Consider the following 16,109-nt stretch of genomic DNA (forward strand, 5'->3'; position numbering starts at 1 on the left):
CCATGACTAAGTTAAGAAGAGAGTTACCCCTGAGAAGGTGGGAACTGTTATCCTGTTATTGAAACCTCAAGCAGAGAATTGGGATTGGGAGGCATGTGGAGTGGGGAGGGTTTCCCGGTGATAAGGTGGCCAGAGAAGGTCTCACAGAGGAGGTAACATTTGAGGACTCACAGGAAGTGAGCGAACAGGCCCCCTGGGTGGCTGGGAGGACAGTGGTCTGGGCAGAGGGCCAGTGGAAAGTCCCCGGTTGGGAGCGACAGCGGTGTGCTCGAGAAGAGCGGGGGGCCTGGTGCCTGGAGCCAAGGGAGGAGGGGGAGAGTCCTGGGGCACGAGGTCCGGACGCTGGTGGGGGCTGGCCTCGTGGTCACAGTGGAAAGACGTGGGCTTTCTGTCTCTTATTCTGATGGGGGAGCGCTTTGGAGGGTCTTGGCAGAGGTGTGGCAGGATCCCTTTGGCCTCTGGGTGGATGGCAGGTTAGGGGCTGGGAGGGAAGGACGGACGCAGGGAGACCAGTTCGGAGGCTGTGGTGAACGTCCCGGTGAGAGAGGATGGTGGTGCTGCGAGAATCAGAGGGCGGGTGATGGGGATCAGGACGCGTTCAGTCTGTGACTCTCTGGGGCTGGTTCTCTCTTGGGCCAGTGACCCACTTGGCTCCGAGGGGCGGCTGCCCTCTGCAGTTGTGGGTGGCACTCTTGCCACACTTAGCTGTCAGTGGCAGGACGAAGTCACCGCCCACCGCGGTGCGAGTGCAGGCAGCCCTCCAGCGTGGGTCCGCCGGGGCCGCGAGCGCTGCGCACAGGAGGCCGTGCGGGCGGTGGGGCCTGTGGAGGGCGACGTTTGTGAGCGGGATGGAGGCAGGAAGGGCCCAGACTGAATCGGCAAGGCTGTGGGTGCTTGGGGTGGAGCTGGAGGAGAAGACAGCTCATGGTGTTGTGGCTCCGACAGCTTTCAGCTTCCAGCGGTCACAGCCCGAGGAGTCTCCGAGCCGGTGAGACATGAGCTCCACCGTCATTGTAACAGGCCGCCATCACTCATCAGCTGAGGGGAGGACTTGTTGGGGGGACAGTTCATTCATTCAGAACGCATTCTGTGTGCCAGGTCCCGTGCTGAATGCTGAGCCAAGAGATGTGGCTCTCAGAGGCTGCTGGGGTGAGGGAGACGGTAAGCACATTGGTATGTTCTTCGAAGGTCATCATCTGGGGGCATTGGCAGAAGCACAGGACCCTGTGTCAATGGAAGGCCATGCCCTTCCAGAAGAGGTCATGCCTGACCTGAGACCTGTAGGTGGAGAGGGAGCCAGCCCACAGAGATGCACAGATGCGGAGATGCGGGGTGGGCGTCAGAGCACTCCTGGCAGGGGAAGGGTGCTGTGGGGACCCTGGGGCTGGGGAGGAGGACGGCAGGAGGGGAGCCTTGTGAGAAGAGGGGTGGGAGGCGGGCAGGGCTCGGAAGGCCATAGAAAAGGGCCGCCATGAAGCACTGAAGGGTGGCGATCACCAGGGTTCTGGCCGGAGGGATGGGGCGTGGTTGCAGACTGATGAACCCCAAAGATGTCTGCATCCTTATCCCTGGAACCTGGAACCAGACCACATGGCCAAAGAGTGGAAGGTGCAGATCTGCTGACCCTGAGGTGGTACCTTTTCCTGGGTGGCCTGGTGGGTCCAGTAGAATGGAGTGAGCGCTTAAAAGTGGTCAGAATCAACAGCAGATGGACGCTTGTCTTGTCGCTGGCTCTGAAAGTGGAGGTGGGGGCCATGAGCCAGGGGGTGCGGTGGCCTCCAGCATTTGGAGTGGCCTTCTGCTTGCAGCCGGCGGGAACCTCAGTCCTACAACCGCAGGAAACTGGATTCTGCCAACAGCCTGCATGAGCAGGACGTGGACTCTCCCCAGAGCGTCCAGAAATGAGTGCAGTGGCCAACACCTACACTTTAGTCCCGTGAGAACTGCCTTGGACTCTGACCTCCAGACTTTAAGATAATAAGTGTGTTTCAGGCTGTGTGTGGAGGACCGTTAGAGCAGCCACAGCAAAACCCTGAAGTGGGAGGAGGAAGGTTGGAGGAATGTGCGGGAGGGATGTTGGATGGGAAGGGTTGTGGGTAGCCCTCCGCACCTGACCCTGCAGAGTCTTGCCCTTGAATGTGGACAGGGCACCTGCTTCCGTCTTCCCGGGTGGGCTGGCCCCTCACCGCCCACCTCTGCAAAGTGCATTTAGTCCCGAAGGACTGGAACAGCACTGGGAGGGCTCTTCCTCCTGTCTCCTTGGGTCCAGGAACCAGGTGGAGGCCCTGCCTCTTTTTCCGGAAGCTCGGATCTGCTGCCCTGACCAGCTTGCTCTTGTGTTTTCAGAAACCTGTTTGTTTCCTTGCTTGTATTTTTGAAGTGGCTGTTTGGACGGAGTGCCTGCTTATTCCTCTCTTCCCGTGTTGCGAGGAGCCCGGGAGTCTCTCGGGTGGGTCTTTGTGTCCTGTGCGAGCGGGTCTCTCTGGGCTCCGTCTGTAAGTGGAGTTGGTCTTACTGTGCCAGCGCCTTGGAAGCACCGGGGGTGGGGGTGGGGGTGGTTTGCTATGCACACAGTTCCTCTTGCTTGTGTGTTTCTTGGTGGTCCTGTTTGATGTTACTAAATGCCTTTTTAGCTGGTCTGGAAACATTTTGAAAGATGAACTTGATGTGAATCATGTTTTTTCTCTTTTACACATTTGTCTAATGTAGCAAGTCTAGACTCTTATGGGTTAATCTTAAGTGAGGACAGAAATGATTAAAATAAATAAATCCCTGATGATTTTGATTAAACATTTTTTTTTTTTTTTTTAAACTGAGAGCAGGGGCAAGTATTCCATTCCCCGAGGGCTGTGAAGACATGGTCGGAGGTCATGGGTGGGAACGAGTCAAAGTGCCCTGGGAGCCTACGTCTGTTTCTCTGTTCCCCAGACTGCCCTGGGCTAGCCCTGCCTGCGTGCAGCACGGAGGACGACGGTGGCGCAGTGACCGGGGCCAGTATGGGACACCTGCCCCGCCCCGGCCTCTCCAGCAGCTCTGTCTCTAACCGCTCCTCAGCTTCTTGGTGCTCAGACGTGTGCAGTTTGGAGTCTGGCCCTGCAGGCCTTTCGGGGTGCAGCACGGGTCCGCCAGGGGGGTCCTGCAGACAGCCGGGTGTCGGGATGGCCCTGTGCCGGGCCCTGGGAGCGCAGACAATGCCGAGCGAGGCTGCGGACAGACGTCCTGGGGCAGGGTTTTGTGCCACACCCCGGACGAGGCACCGTGGGCCTTGTTGTGACACTGCACGCTCGAGACTGCTTCTCTCCTGCCGGGGTCCTGACACGCGCCACGCCGTCGGCCCTCCCTGTGGCCGGGGGTTTGCAGACCCGGAAGCCTGGGCTGTGGGTGGGTGGCAGAGCTGGCTCCCACTGCTGGCCCCTGGGCTCGGCCCTCGCCCAGCTCCTCTGGCCTGGGGGTCAGGAACGCGGTTCCCGTGCGCTCAGATTTGCACAGCGTGGGGGTTCTTCAGGAGGAGAGGAACAGCTTCTTCTAATTTCACCCTGATATTCCCTACACAGGCCAGAGGCGGAGGGGTTGGGAGGCCCAGAGGGAATGGGGCAGCCTGGGTTCTTCCCGTCTGTGGGGCCCTGGGCTTGGGGGACTTTCATTTTGAGTATCCCTAGTCTTTGTGTTCCCCCATTCTGAAATGCTGTTTCCTCTTTTCTGGGGGTTAACATGGCAATTCCAGCCTGAGTGCTGAGGGTCACAGAGGTGGGTGCCTGTGGTCGTCAGTGGTTAGAACAGTGTGGACCGCCTGCAGTCACGTGAACTAAGGGCTGCAGATGCTGTTGCCGGGGCTCGCACAGCCGGCCGGGGAGCCCGCGCACCAGGCCCTGTGGCAGCCCTGCCCGAGTGTGCTCCCGTCTGTCCAGACGGTGCTGCCAAGCTTGCGTCTGTCCCAGGCCCGCGGCTCCTAAGCGAGTGAGCCGCCTCTGAGCCCAGGCATGCTAGTTCAGGGCAGAGCTGGACACTTCTGGGTCCCCGACGGCATTAGCTCTGTTCCCTGGGGACCCTCCTGGGTGTTCTTGCCCGTCCTGGCATCCATCCTCTGGGGGTCTGCAGTTCGCCGGCGCTGGCGTGTGCCCACTGCCCCGGCTGGCATGTCTGTCGTCTGCTGTCTTCCTTCTCACACAACCTCTGCACTTGAGCTTGGCCATGCTGCTCGTGGGCAGCCCCCCTCGATACGCTTCTCAAATGTGCCGTGGAGCAGCTCTGCACCTGTTCCTGCGTATACCTTGCTCCAGTTTTGAAATGACCCTTCTTTCAGTGAACCTTTGTACTAAACTAAAAGAATAAGCCTTGCTGGCTGTAAGGCTTATGCCCAGGGGAGACAAACAGCGCTTAATTCCTGTCTTCTAGATGAGCTCCTGATCCTTCACAGAAAGCCCTCCGCAGGGTGACTGGGAATGTCACGGGGCACTGGGCATGATGTGTGTGGAGAGCAGGGCAAAGGGCAGGGTCTTGGAAAGGGGACGGGTCCCTCGGCGCCACTGTGAACATTGGAGGCAGGGGGCAGTCCGTTTGAGGGTGTTGATACACGGGGTTCTCTAGTTTTTCCAGTGAACTTGTTTGCAGGGGCTGAGGCCAGCCAGTTGGTGGGACGATGTGTTGGGCTGTCGGCGTGGGGATCTAAAGGGGGCCTCTGGCCATGCTGCTTTCAGAATTCAGGCCGGCTCTGGGAGGAGAAAAGCATTTTCCTCCTCCTGTCGGGGGCGCTGGGCAGTTTGATGGGGTGGGGAAGGAGCACATAGGCCTGTCTCCGCCGACGGTAGCCGTCTGCCGGGACGTCTGCCGGGCGAGCTGGTAGTGCCTCGGGTCGGGCCGCCATGGCGTGGCTCTGGGCCCCGTTTTGTTTTCTCTTTAGGATTGTGCTCTTTCTTGGATTAGTTTTCTGTTCCAAAACCACTCACTAGAGCTGTGTGGCGTTTTATTTCCAGACCAAATGTGGATTCAGAGACCGGCCTGATTTTCAGTGGCTCAGTTGGGATGGGTCAGGCCAGGGAAATGCAGGAGCTGATCAGAGGGCGCTCTCCTGTTGGGTTCTGAGAGAGGGTGCTCTGTCCTGTGGAACTTAACTCCTTCACGTGTAAAAGGCTCGATCATTCAAATATTTGTATAACAAAGAAGCATTAAATGTCTCAAGCATTTATTGGATGCCTTCTGTGTGCACAACAGGCCCTAAAGTTTGCTGGCCTGGGCCCCTGCAGGGCAGTCTGGGGGGCGCTCCCAGTTCGTGGGGCAGCGTGGGCGAGGGACGGGAGATGCTGGTGGAGGAGGGTGGGGGTGACCTCAAACTGGACCTTGAAGGACCGTCCGTTCCTATAGGTCCGTACTTGGTTGTGGGGGTGTTCTGTAGACAGGGCCCGGGGCTGGCCTGTGTGGCAGCCGAGTGGCTGCATGAAGGCCCAGCCGAGGAAAAGGTGAGCAGGAGAGAAGAGCGTGGCTAGCAGGGACCTGACCGAGGGGGCTGGGCGTTCAGACGGGGTGGGCTGGAGGCCAGCGCTGGCCCCAAGCGGGGGTGTTGGTGAGGGGAGGGGCGGGAGAGGAACAGGGAAGGTTCCAGTTGTTCCCCAAGGGCGACAGGAAGACCTTGCAGACTTTGAGCTGGGGAGTGAAGCTGTCCCCCGACTGGCAGAGCCGAGACCAGAACCAGAGGCAGCCGCGTGGGACAGTGACAGAGGGGAGGGTGGAGCTGTGAGAAGTGGTTCAGGGTTTAGGAGGACGTGGAGATTGGCTGAATGCGGGTGGCCTGCTTCAGGGAGGAGGGGAGGGGGGCCCTTGGGCTCCTGGATTGCCATTCATGGAGATTAGGTCATGGAGGGAGTTGGTGACCTGGGCAGGAGGAGAGACCGAGCCCCGATCCAGGGTGGTGGGGATAGCAGGTGGGTTTTGACGCCACAGACGTTGGCGGCCCAGGAGGGCCAGGAGCTGCTGGTGGCAGAGGGGCGTGGGGGGGTGCAGGAGGCAGGGTGCGCTCGTTAGTCTTCTGCCTGATCCGTGGGGGTTGTCCCGGGGCTGGACACTGTGAGAAGTGGGCATGAGGTGTGGCAACTGGGGCAGAGCTGACTTCCGTAGTGGACCCGTTAATGTGAGGTGGGGAGCGTGTGGCTGAGTTGCCAGTGGTGCCCCAGAGGCAGCGGTTTGAGAACCCTTTACCTAGAGACGGTCAGGAGCATCAGGAAAGCGCGTGGTTTCCCGTAAAGTGGGAAGAAGGCAGGGCTGGGGCCTCGGCTGTGGGGTGTGGAGGTCAGGAATGTGCAGAACAGTCTGAGGAGCCCCTGGACAGGCCGGCAGGAAAGGGGGTGCGGTGGCATGGGGGGATGGAGAGCAAGGTCGGGAGGGCTGGACGAGGTGCGTCTGGAGGCCAGACGAGGGCAGGAGGATTGAGGGAAGGTGGGACTTGGGGGTGGCTGGCCACCACGCTGTACACTTTCCCTGCTGATTCCAAAGCCTCCTTTCTTCCTACTCATCGTATCTTCTGTTTTCCATAATACACACCCATCACTTTTGTCTGGGTTGAGGTCTCGTGGACATAGAACATTGTAGGAGTTTTGGGCGACAGTGTAATGATTTGATACGTGTATATCTTGTGAGATGATCACCACAGCCTGTCCTTAACCTCCACCACCACACAAGGTTCAGATTGCTTTTCTTCTGGTGAGAACTTGTGAGGTCTTCTCTGTCAGCTGCGGTCAAGTCTGCGACACCGTGTTACTAACTGTAGTCACCGTGCTGCCCACATCACTTCCCCAGGACTTATTTAAGTTTGTGCCTCCTGCCCACCTTCACCCTTTTGCCTGACTCCCCCCACATCAGGCAACCACCAGCCTGTCCCCTGTATCTGTGAGTTCACACGTTCCTCTTCTCATGTGGAGGAGCACTTTTTTGTAAACATGCTCATTTCCAAGATCTATTCCAAGAGACTGTCCATGGAGCAACCTGCTGATCGACTCAACAACTGCCCGAGTCTCTGCTGGGTTCTGGGGGCCCCAAGGAGCATGACAGGAGACAAATCCTGTCCCTTTCACGGGGAGCTCTGGCCCTGTGGGGGCACTGGACGGCCAAGAGTGTGTGGGACAGGCTGAGCGGCAATGCCGGGTGGGGTGGCGCGGGTGTCATTGCTGGGACAGCTCGAGAGGTGCTCCGGTCTGGGTCCGTGGGGCCACGTGTGCCTGCAGCTGGCTCCGCGGGGGCCGAGAGCTCCAGACTCTGCTGTGGGTGGAGGGACGATGGAATTGTTTGCTGTGGTGATAGTGGTGTTTCACGCATTTTCCTCTGAAGCCCTCTAAAGTTAATTTCCTTGGAAAACTTACTTCTGAATATTTTATAAACCTGGGGAACATCGCTGTGTGTTAGAGCGAGCCTAATGGTAAATCAGTCGCCAATTGAGTTCATATTTCAGAAAAGCATGTTGAGCGCAGAGGGGGCGCAGCATGGTTTGTGAGCCCGGCCGGGGAGGCTGGTGGCTGGGGAGGTGGTGGCCGCGGCGGGGGCTCCCGACCTGCCCACTGATGCCCCACGCCCGAGCTGCGGGCGAGCACTTCATCCTAAATGCCGGCATAGGTTCTTGGTTTCCTTTTAGGTGCTTAGGACACTTCTTTTCCGTACTTTCCCTTCCTCTCACGCTTCACTGTCTCAGGGCTGAAAGCAGCCCTGCTACTCCAGCCTTTCACTGAGGAACAGAGAGCCATCCTGGTCCCTGGCTCGTCAGTTTTGTTGCCAAGCCAGGGCCTTGGTGGTGGGGCGTCCTAGTTAGACCAGAGACATGTTTGCCAGGACACGCGGGAGAGAATCGCCCTCTTGCTTCTCCCGCTGCTCTGCTCACCTGTGTTCAGATGATCGCCTGCCATCGTGGGAGCCGGGGGCGGGCAGGGGTTGTCCCTGTGTCCCTGGCTCCCTGGCGTCTCTCCAGCTCCGGTGCCGCTGCCTGCAGCAGGTGCTCAGCCAGTGTCTGCCGAATGAAGGGTGCTCTCCAAGGGGGACCAGGCTTGAGCACTTGGCCATCCACAAGTGGGCACTCAGACAGCCTTAGATTCTGGTTTTTATTATACTTTCCCTGCCCGAGTTGTAAAGGTGGTGGAGCAGAGTCCTGAGGAGCCAGCGGTGATTGTTCAGGGGTCCCCGTCTCTCTTCTGTGGGCCTCCCCCAGCTGACCCGTGTCTCCAGCCTGTCCTCACCTGTGACCTCCTCTGCCTGGGGGCGCCCCTCGCTCCCACCTCCTGCTTGTGGTGAATCTCAGCTTTACTGTCTCTGTCGCCTGCCTTCCCCTTCCTGGTGGGGGCGTTGCAGGGGTGACTCCCTGTGCCTCATGCAGGAGGGGTGTGCTCTGTTGAGAACTCAGGGGCTATTGTCGGGGGGTCCTCTTCCGGGCGCCATCCTGGGGGGCATCTCTCCACCTGCCTGTCCCTGGGCTGCCCTGTGGGGTGCGGTCCTTGGTCTGGGCGCCTCCCTCTCAGCTGGATGGGAACCTCTGTGGGGCCACAGGGTTGGGTCCATGACTCATCGTGAGTTCTCGTGCATTTGTTCTTCCATCTGAGAGTCCTTCCCGGCCACCCAGTTGTGTGGTCACTAACGCTATACACTACGTATACTATATACAGGATGGAGACCCGCCCGCCCAGAAAATGTAGCTGTGGTCCCCACTGTTGGCCTGCTGATAACCAGTGAATCCTTCTGAAGTTTCGTGGTCTTAGTTCAGGGGTGATATCATGTCTGTCATCTTCACTTGAAGCTACTAAAATGTTTTGTTCTGGGCTGGTGGCATTAGGGACTTCTGTCATTCGGGGCTGCAGAGGTAGACTCGGACCTGTTTAAAGGTCAGCCGGGTGGCTGGTGCAGAAGGGCTGCCTTGCTCCAGCCTTCGCCCCCCACGGCACAGCCACCTTCCCGGACACCCGGTCAGGGAGGAGACCCTCCTGCTTCTTCCGCCTCTCCGCCTCCCTCCCTCCCTCCCTCCCCCTTTCCTCCCTTCCTTTCAGCATCTTTGTGGAGACGTCATTTACCTGTCCTCTATTTCACTCACTTAAAGTGTACAGTTCAGTATTTTTAGTCTGTGGAGTTGGACGATCATCACCATAGTCAATTTTAGAGCATTTGCCTCACCAGCCGTGACTCCCCAGTCCCTCCTCCCCAGCCCCTGGCTGCCACTCATCTGCTTTCTGTTTCTGTAGACTTGCTTATTCTGGACATGTGCTTATTCATGCGTGTGGGATCATATGAATGTGGTCTTCGTGACTGGTTCCTTTCGCTGCGCGTGATGTTTCCAGGCTTCATCCACGTGGGAGCGGCTGTCAGCCCTTCATTCCTTGTTGGAAGCTGACGGTATATTCCGGCGTGTGCCTGGTCACCCACCGATGGGCCTCGGGACTGTTTGCGCACTTTGGCTATTTGGAGTTGAAGCCGTTGCATCCTCTTCCCAGCCCCAGAGTCCCCTCCACCCCCAGCCCTCCGCTCCCATCCTATTCTCCGTTTGTTTTCATCACTATCATGAGCTGGGAGTTTTGACCACCATGTATGTATCTGACACGGTAGATAGTTTCATTTTCTCGTTTTAAAAACTTTTTATAGATGACATCATACTGTGCATATTCAAGTTACTCTTCAGTGGTAGGCTTGTAAGTTCACCGATCTTGGTTCTTGTAGTTCCTTCGTTTTTATTGTAGTTAGTATTCCATTATAGGTGTATGTTCCAGTTTGTTGGAACTCAGTTGGAACTCAGTTGATAGTGGACAAAGGGATAATGTGAATTCATTCTTCAGTTGATGATGGATAAAAGTTTTTCTTAATTTTTTTTTTCTTTTTAGCGTTAGCGACATCGCTGAACCTGCCTTCTGCGTCCTTACACAAGGGGTTTTCATGGCGTGTGCCTAGAAGTGGCATTATGTCGTGTGTATCTGCTTTTTGTGAGGAATCACTGGGGTCCTCTTTAAAGCAATGAGTTACTGTGGTGTTTTTAAGCAGTACAATTCATTAAAAAGTTTATTGGTGAACATATTTTTTAAAGAAAGATTTCATGATGTGCTACTTATTCTTTTAAAATGGCTTTAGATGAAGCCTGTTTTTCTTTTTGGCTATGCAAGACCAGATAAAAATGCAATTTTAATAAGATAAAATGAGATGCCTTTTAGTCTGAGCTTGAACTTTGCTGGAACATTTTCTGCTCAATAAACACAAGTGGTGTGCCCATGAAGAATTAATGCACTGGCGCTTTCCTGGGAGGCAAGGGGCCTGCAGCGTGTGGTAACACTGCAAGACCCATGGAAATGCCTTGCACATAGAGGGCAGAGGCCCACTGCCTGCTGGTTTTGAGCCCTATTCGTGTACTGAGACATAAGGGAAGGGTGCAAGCCAGCAAGGTAGGTGCATAGTACCGGTGAATGCTGTCTGTAGGTCACTTGGCGGTAGTCAAGCTGCTGCCATTTATGGCTGTCTCATTTCTTACACGTTCTTATTCCCATTTCCGAGACGAGGAAGCTAAAGCCTAGAGCAATTACCCAGGCCCTTTGGTTCTTAAAACAGGAAACCTACCAAGGTCGGGGAAGCCTCCAAGAGATTTCTGGAAAGGGACCACGACAGAGGGGTTGTGCATGACCTCCGTGGGCTGATACTCTTTCTTTCCAACAATGACAACAAACCCCCAAACCCTCCTGGATTCTGTGGGTCAGACTGGTCTCTTTTCCATGGTGTCACTGGGAAGGTTCAGAGGCTGGGAGGGAAATCAGAAGAAGGCTGGTGACTCACGCCTGTCGAGGTTGATGCCGGCCGTCATCAGCTGGGACACCCCCTTGAAGCTGTTGGTTCTAGTGCTTACATGTGGGCTTCTTCAAAGCCTGGTGGCTGGGTTCCAAGGGAGAACCCAAGAGAACCAGGTGGAAACTGTGCTGCCTTTAAAAACTTACATCTTCATTGAGACTCACATATAATAATAGTTCACCCATTAAAATTCACGTACAACACCATTCCCTCATTTAAGGGGTGAAAGTCAGTGGTACTGCGGTGTATCCGTCGCCACAGTCAACGTTAGAATATGTTTGTCCCCTCAGGAAGAAGCCCTGTAGTCTTCTGCTGTCACCCCAGTCTCCCATCCTCCACCCAGGCAACCACTAGTCTCCCTTCTGTCTCCCTTCTAGACATTTCATGTCAGTGAGATCATAGAATAGGTGTTTTTTTTTTAAGATTTTTATTTGTTTGACAGAGAGGGAGTGTTAGTGAGAGCAGGAACAAGCAGGGGGAGTGGGAGAGGGAGAAGCAGGCCTCCCTCGGAGCAGGGAGCCCGACGTGGGGCTCGATCCCAGGACCCCGGGATCAGGACCTGAGCCGAAGGCAGACACCCAATGGCTGAGCCACCCCGGCGCCCCAGAATAGGTGTTTTTTCATGACTGGCTTCCCACGCGTAGCGTGATGGTTTCAAGGTTCTTCCGTGTTACAGCGTGAGCTAGCACTTTATTTTTTAGCTGATGACTATTTCACTGAATAATATTCCAGTTTACCATGTTTTTGTTGTCCAAGAACATTATAAATGCCAATTCATTTTTTTTATTTTTGTAGGTAAACTTAAAGGTTCGTGCGAGTTTGGAGTCCAGTGTGCTTGTCTTTGCCTGCCTCGTACTCCTCATAACCCCGTCGCAATGTGGGGGCTATCGAATGTCCGTTAAATTTTGCTGAAACATTTTAGGATATAAAAGGGAACATTTTCTGTAATTAAAATGTTGTGTCACAGGCACAGACATGGAGGAATGAATGGAAAACTGAAAAAATGCCCCAGCATAGAGTAATCTCCTGCGTATTGAAGACAGTGTCCGCAAACCAGTAGGGAATAGGATAGGTTTTTAACCAATGTCATTGGAGCAGTGGATTATTTTTTAAAAAAGTTTTCTGCAGGCGCCTGGGTGGCTCAATCCTTAAGCGTCTGCCTTCGGCTCAGGTCATGATATCAGGGTCCTGGGATCGAGCCCCACATCGGGCTCCCTGCTCGGCGGGGAGCCTCCTTCTCCCACTCCCACTGCTTGTGTTCCTGCTATCGCTCTCTCTCTCTCTGTCAAAAGAAAAAAATGTTTTCTACAGTCTGTAGCAAAATAAAATAAATTCTAGGTGACTCAATACTCAAGGGTAAAAAATAAAACCACACAAGTGTGGAACTAGGACACAGTTGGAGATTTATGCCATCTCAGTAAGTCGGCTGGGCTGAATGTTCGTGCGCTCCCAAAACTCACAGGAAGCCCTACCCACCAGACTGAGGGTGTTAGGAGGTGGGGGTTTTGAGGGGGTGAGGAGGTCCTGAGGCCAGAGTCCCCCATGGTGGGATTGGAGCCTTTATAAAAGAGACCCCAGAGAGCTTCCCTGCCTCTTCCGCTGGGTGGGGACGCAGCAGAAGGCACCAGCTGAGGCCCTCACCAGATACCAAATCTGCCAGCACCTTGATCTTGGACGTCCAGCCTCCAGAACTGTGGGGAATAAATGTCTTTGTTTATAAGCTGCCACATGCGTGGTATTTTTGTTATAGCAGCCGGGATGGACTAAGACAGTTGGGGGTGGGCCTTTTTAAGTAGAGTCCTCAAAGGAGAGCCCCGTGTAACGCATAAAAGTGAGGTTGACTTAACCACAGAGACCTTTAAGCTTCCATAAGCCAAGAGGATGGCTTTGTCACCTGTCTTTCACCATTCTGTTCTCTTTTGGTTTTCTGCTGCTGCTGTAACAAATCAGCATAACCCTATTGGCTTATAATACACACTTGCTGTCTTATAGTTCTGGTGCTGGGCTAAGATGAAGGTGTTGGCAGGGCTGCAGTGCCCCCGAGACCCGTGCTCTTTCTCATCTTCTTGCCGTGCCCGCGTTCTCGGGTGGTTGATATCTCCTGCTCATTTCTCATGGTGGCATGAGGCTGGGGAACCTCTAGGCCTCACATGTGTGTTCCAGGCAGATGAGGAAGGGCCCACACTGCTGGTGACCGAGCTGCGCTGGGTCACAGGGCCTCCCCTGGCTGGACGCCTCCGCCGAGGAAAGGGTGCGGGTGCGGCAACTCAGTGGACCGCCCTGGTGTCTGCCACGGGGGCTGTTTTGTTTCCATCTGTTTTCCAAGTTTACTCTGATGAACAGAAGACTTTATTTTTAAATTTAATTTTTATCTTTTTTAAAAAGATTTTACTTATTAGAGAGGGAGAGAGAGAGAGAGAGAGAGAGAGAGAGAGGGCACGAGTGGGGGAGCAGCAGTGGGAGAGGGAGAAGCAGGCTTCCCGCGGAGCAGGGAGCTCAATGTGGGGCTCGATCCCAGGACCCTGGGATCATGACCTGACCTGAAGGCAGACGCTTAACCGACTGAGCCCCCCGGGCGCCCCCAGAAAACTTTTATAATAAAATCATTAAGTCTTTAAAAAACACATTTATCTTCTTTTCGTGATTCTGCATTCTGTTTTTGACGAAATGGCAGCAGATGGGAATTTCCAGACGGGCATTTCAGCATTAGTTCGTAGTCCTGCCGCTGGCACACGGTCCGGGAGCAGAGGCTGCTGGAACTGGGCGATGCTGAGTGGCTCCCAGCTCCCAGCAGCCTCGTCGGCAGCGGCGCCTGAGGCCCTGCCGATGCGGTCAGGGCTGCGGCTCCCCGGGCTGAGGCCCATTTGCCCGGCAGGCTGAATGCCCCGTTGTGTGTGTGGCGTGGACCTGTGTGGCGCCATTCATCCCTTCCAGACGGGCCCTCGGGACCCGTGGCAGCTGAGGGAGAGTTGCTGCTCAGGCGTGTAGGTTACTGGGAACTGGTCCTTTTCCCGAGTTAGTGTGGGCTCTTGAGGAAGCTGGAGAGAAGCTAATCGGTTTTCCTTTCTTTTTAAACAGCATCCGGCATGTGTACGGCGCCCAGCACCCCCCCTTCGACCCACTGTTACACGGCACGTAAGTGAGGCCTGTGGTCATGCTGCATCACGCACGCGCCTGGGCGTCCTGGTGACCCGCCGGCCTCCTCGGGGTCCTGAGGGGAGCAGCGTGGTCTTCCCTCGAGCAGACACGCGCCAGGGCCTCGCACGACTGGTCCTGCGGACAAGGGCAGAGGAGGAAGCCCAGCCCAAAGTGGAGGAGAGCACGAAGCTGGCACCCCCTTAGCTGATGGGGAGGGCCTGGCCCCGGGCCTGTTCTCGGTGGTCAGCTCACTTCCCTTGCCCTCCACTGCACGCTCTGCCCCTGTGTCTGGCTCCTCCACCAGAGCCACGCAGGGGGCTGGTGTGACCCCCCGCCCGTGCTGGCGGGTGTCACTGGGCCCCCCGCGGGGGCTCTTGCCCTAGTGGTGCTGTGTCGCGTCTGCACGCCGAAGGACAGCCGCTCCTGCCCCCGCCGCCCCCACTGCTGCCTTAGGTTTGCGGGCACTGGCCCGTGTGAGGTTTGGGGACTCCCTGTGAATGCCGTGACTGCGGTGCTGGGGTTCCTCCTGAGTGGCTTCTGTCACTGAGCAGAGACTGCTCAGCGGTACTGCCCCTCGAGAGCCTCTCCTTCCTGCCCCCGAATCCTAGGAGTCCTCTTCTGTTTTTTTTTTAGGATTATTTATTTGAGAAAGAGCGAGGGCACAAGAGTGGGGGGGGTAGGGAGGGGGGCGAGGGAGAAGCAGACTCCCCACCAAGCAGGGAGTCGGATGTGGGGCTCGATCCCAGGACCCCGGGATCACAGCCTGAGCCGAAGGCAGACATTTAACCGACTGAGCCCCCTGGGTGCCCCAGGAGTCCTCTCTCGGATGCCTCTTTGGGTTGTGCTTGCTCTTCACCCTCAGCTCAGTTGACACTGGAAGCTTGAATGTGCACCTTTCATCCAAGGGCTCCTTTCTGACCGGTCGTGGGGTGAGTCCGCTCCAGCCTCCGAGGGGACAGCTGAAGTCTGCCTTTGCTTTGCAGCTTGCTCAAGGGCGCGCCGAAGGTGCCCGCCACACCTGTGAAGGCCAAGAGCATCAGCACCTTCCCGGAGTTTGGGAGCAACACCAGCGACGCCTGGGATGCCGGCGAGGACGATGACGGGCTCCTGGCCGTGGCAGGCGAGAGCCTGAACACCGATGTGGTCATGGAGACGGCCCACCGCGTCCTGCGCAACCACAGCCAGCGGCAGGAGCGCCGCAAGCCGCAGGAGGCGCCGGGCCCCGGGCAGGAGCCACAGCCTTCGGCAGAGCCTCCTTCGGTCCCGAGCGGTGACCTCCGGCTGGTGAAGTCCGTCAGCGAGAGCCACACATCCTGTCCTGCAGGTGGGCGGGGGCGCGAGGAGATGACTGCAGTGCTGCGAGGGAGAGGGGCTGGAGGCCTCTCGGTGCGGGAGGTTAGCGGGCGTTCCGTCCTCTTTGCCACAGGAGCTCGTGCCCTTGGAAGACCTTGAGGTTGTGATCCACGTGCCCACAGGCCTTCCCAGGCAGGAGAAGCCGTAGACTTTTCTTTGTGTCCCCAGCTGAGTGCTTCTTTCTCTCCTCTGGGTGGAGGGTGTGGTGTGTGGCTTTCGTGGCCTGGCTGTGAGAGGCCCACAGTGAGCACCAGGCCCCAGGGGACTGTGTCTCCCTTCTGAGTGTGCCCCGGTTGTCCCAGGGGGAAATTTCCAGCTCAGGGGCCAGGCCAACTGCACGTTCAGAGGCTGCACCTCCTCCGGCAGCTTCCAATGACACCCCTCCCCCGCCGGGACATCTGCACGTGGCTCAGAGTCTGTAGGGGGCAGAGTCTGGGGTGTGGAATGACTGCCTCCAGGTCATAAACTCAAGGATGCGATCAGCGCATGTCTTGTACCCCGTGCCTGGTGCTCAGTAGCCTTTCTGGAGACGGCTCTCAGTAGCTTTGCTTTTTGTTTTTGGGGGTGTCTATGATGTAAAACAACCCAGTATTTGATGAGCCTCTGTGATGGGCCAGACTCTTAGGGCTTGGGGTGCCCCCAGGAAGTCCCTGGCCTGGAGTGTGTGTTCTGGTGAGGGGGACAAGCACCGACCTACACGTTGGGTCAGTAAGGAGGCCTGAATCGTGCGGGGAGGAGACAAGCGCCCTGGGTCGAGACAGAGGTGGGAGGTGGCGACAGCAGCCTGGACCTGGGGCGTAATCTTCAGTCAGAGCGTCCAGATGCCCTCC

This window comes from Mirounga angustirostris, unplaced genomic scaffold (assembly GCF_029215605.1).
Source record: "Mirounga angustirostris isolate CCGP_5_RB_7025 unplaced genomic scaffold, mMirAng1.0.hap1 SCAF_12, whole genome shotgun sequence".
NCBI lineage: Eukaryota > Metazoa > Chordata > Mammalia > Carnivora > Phocidae > Mirounga > Mirounga angustirostris.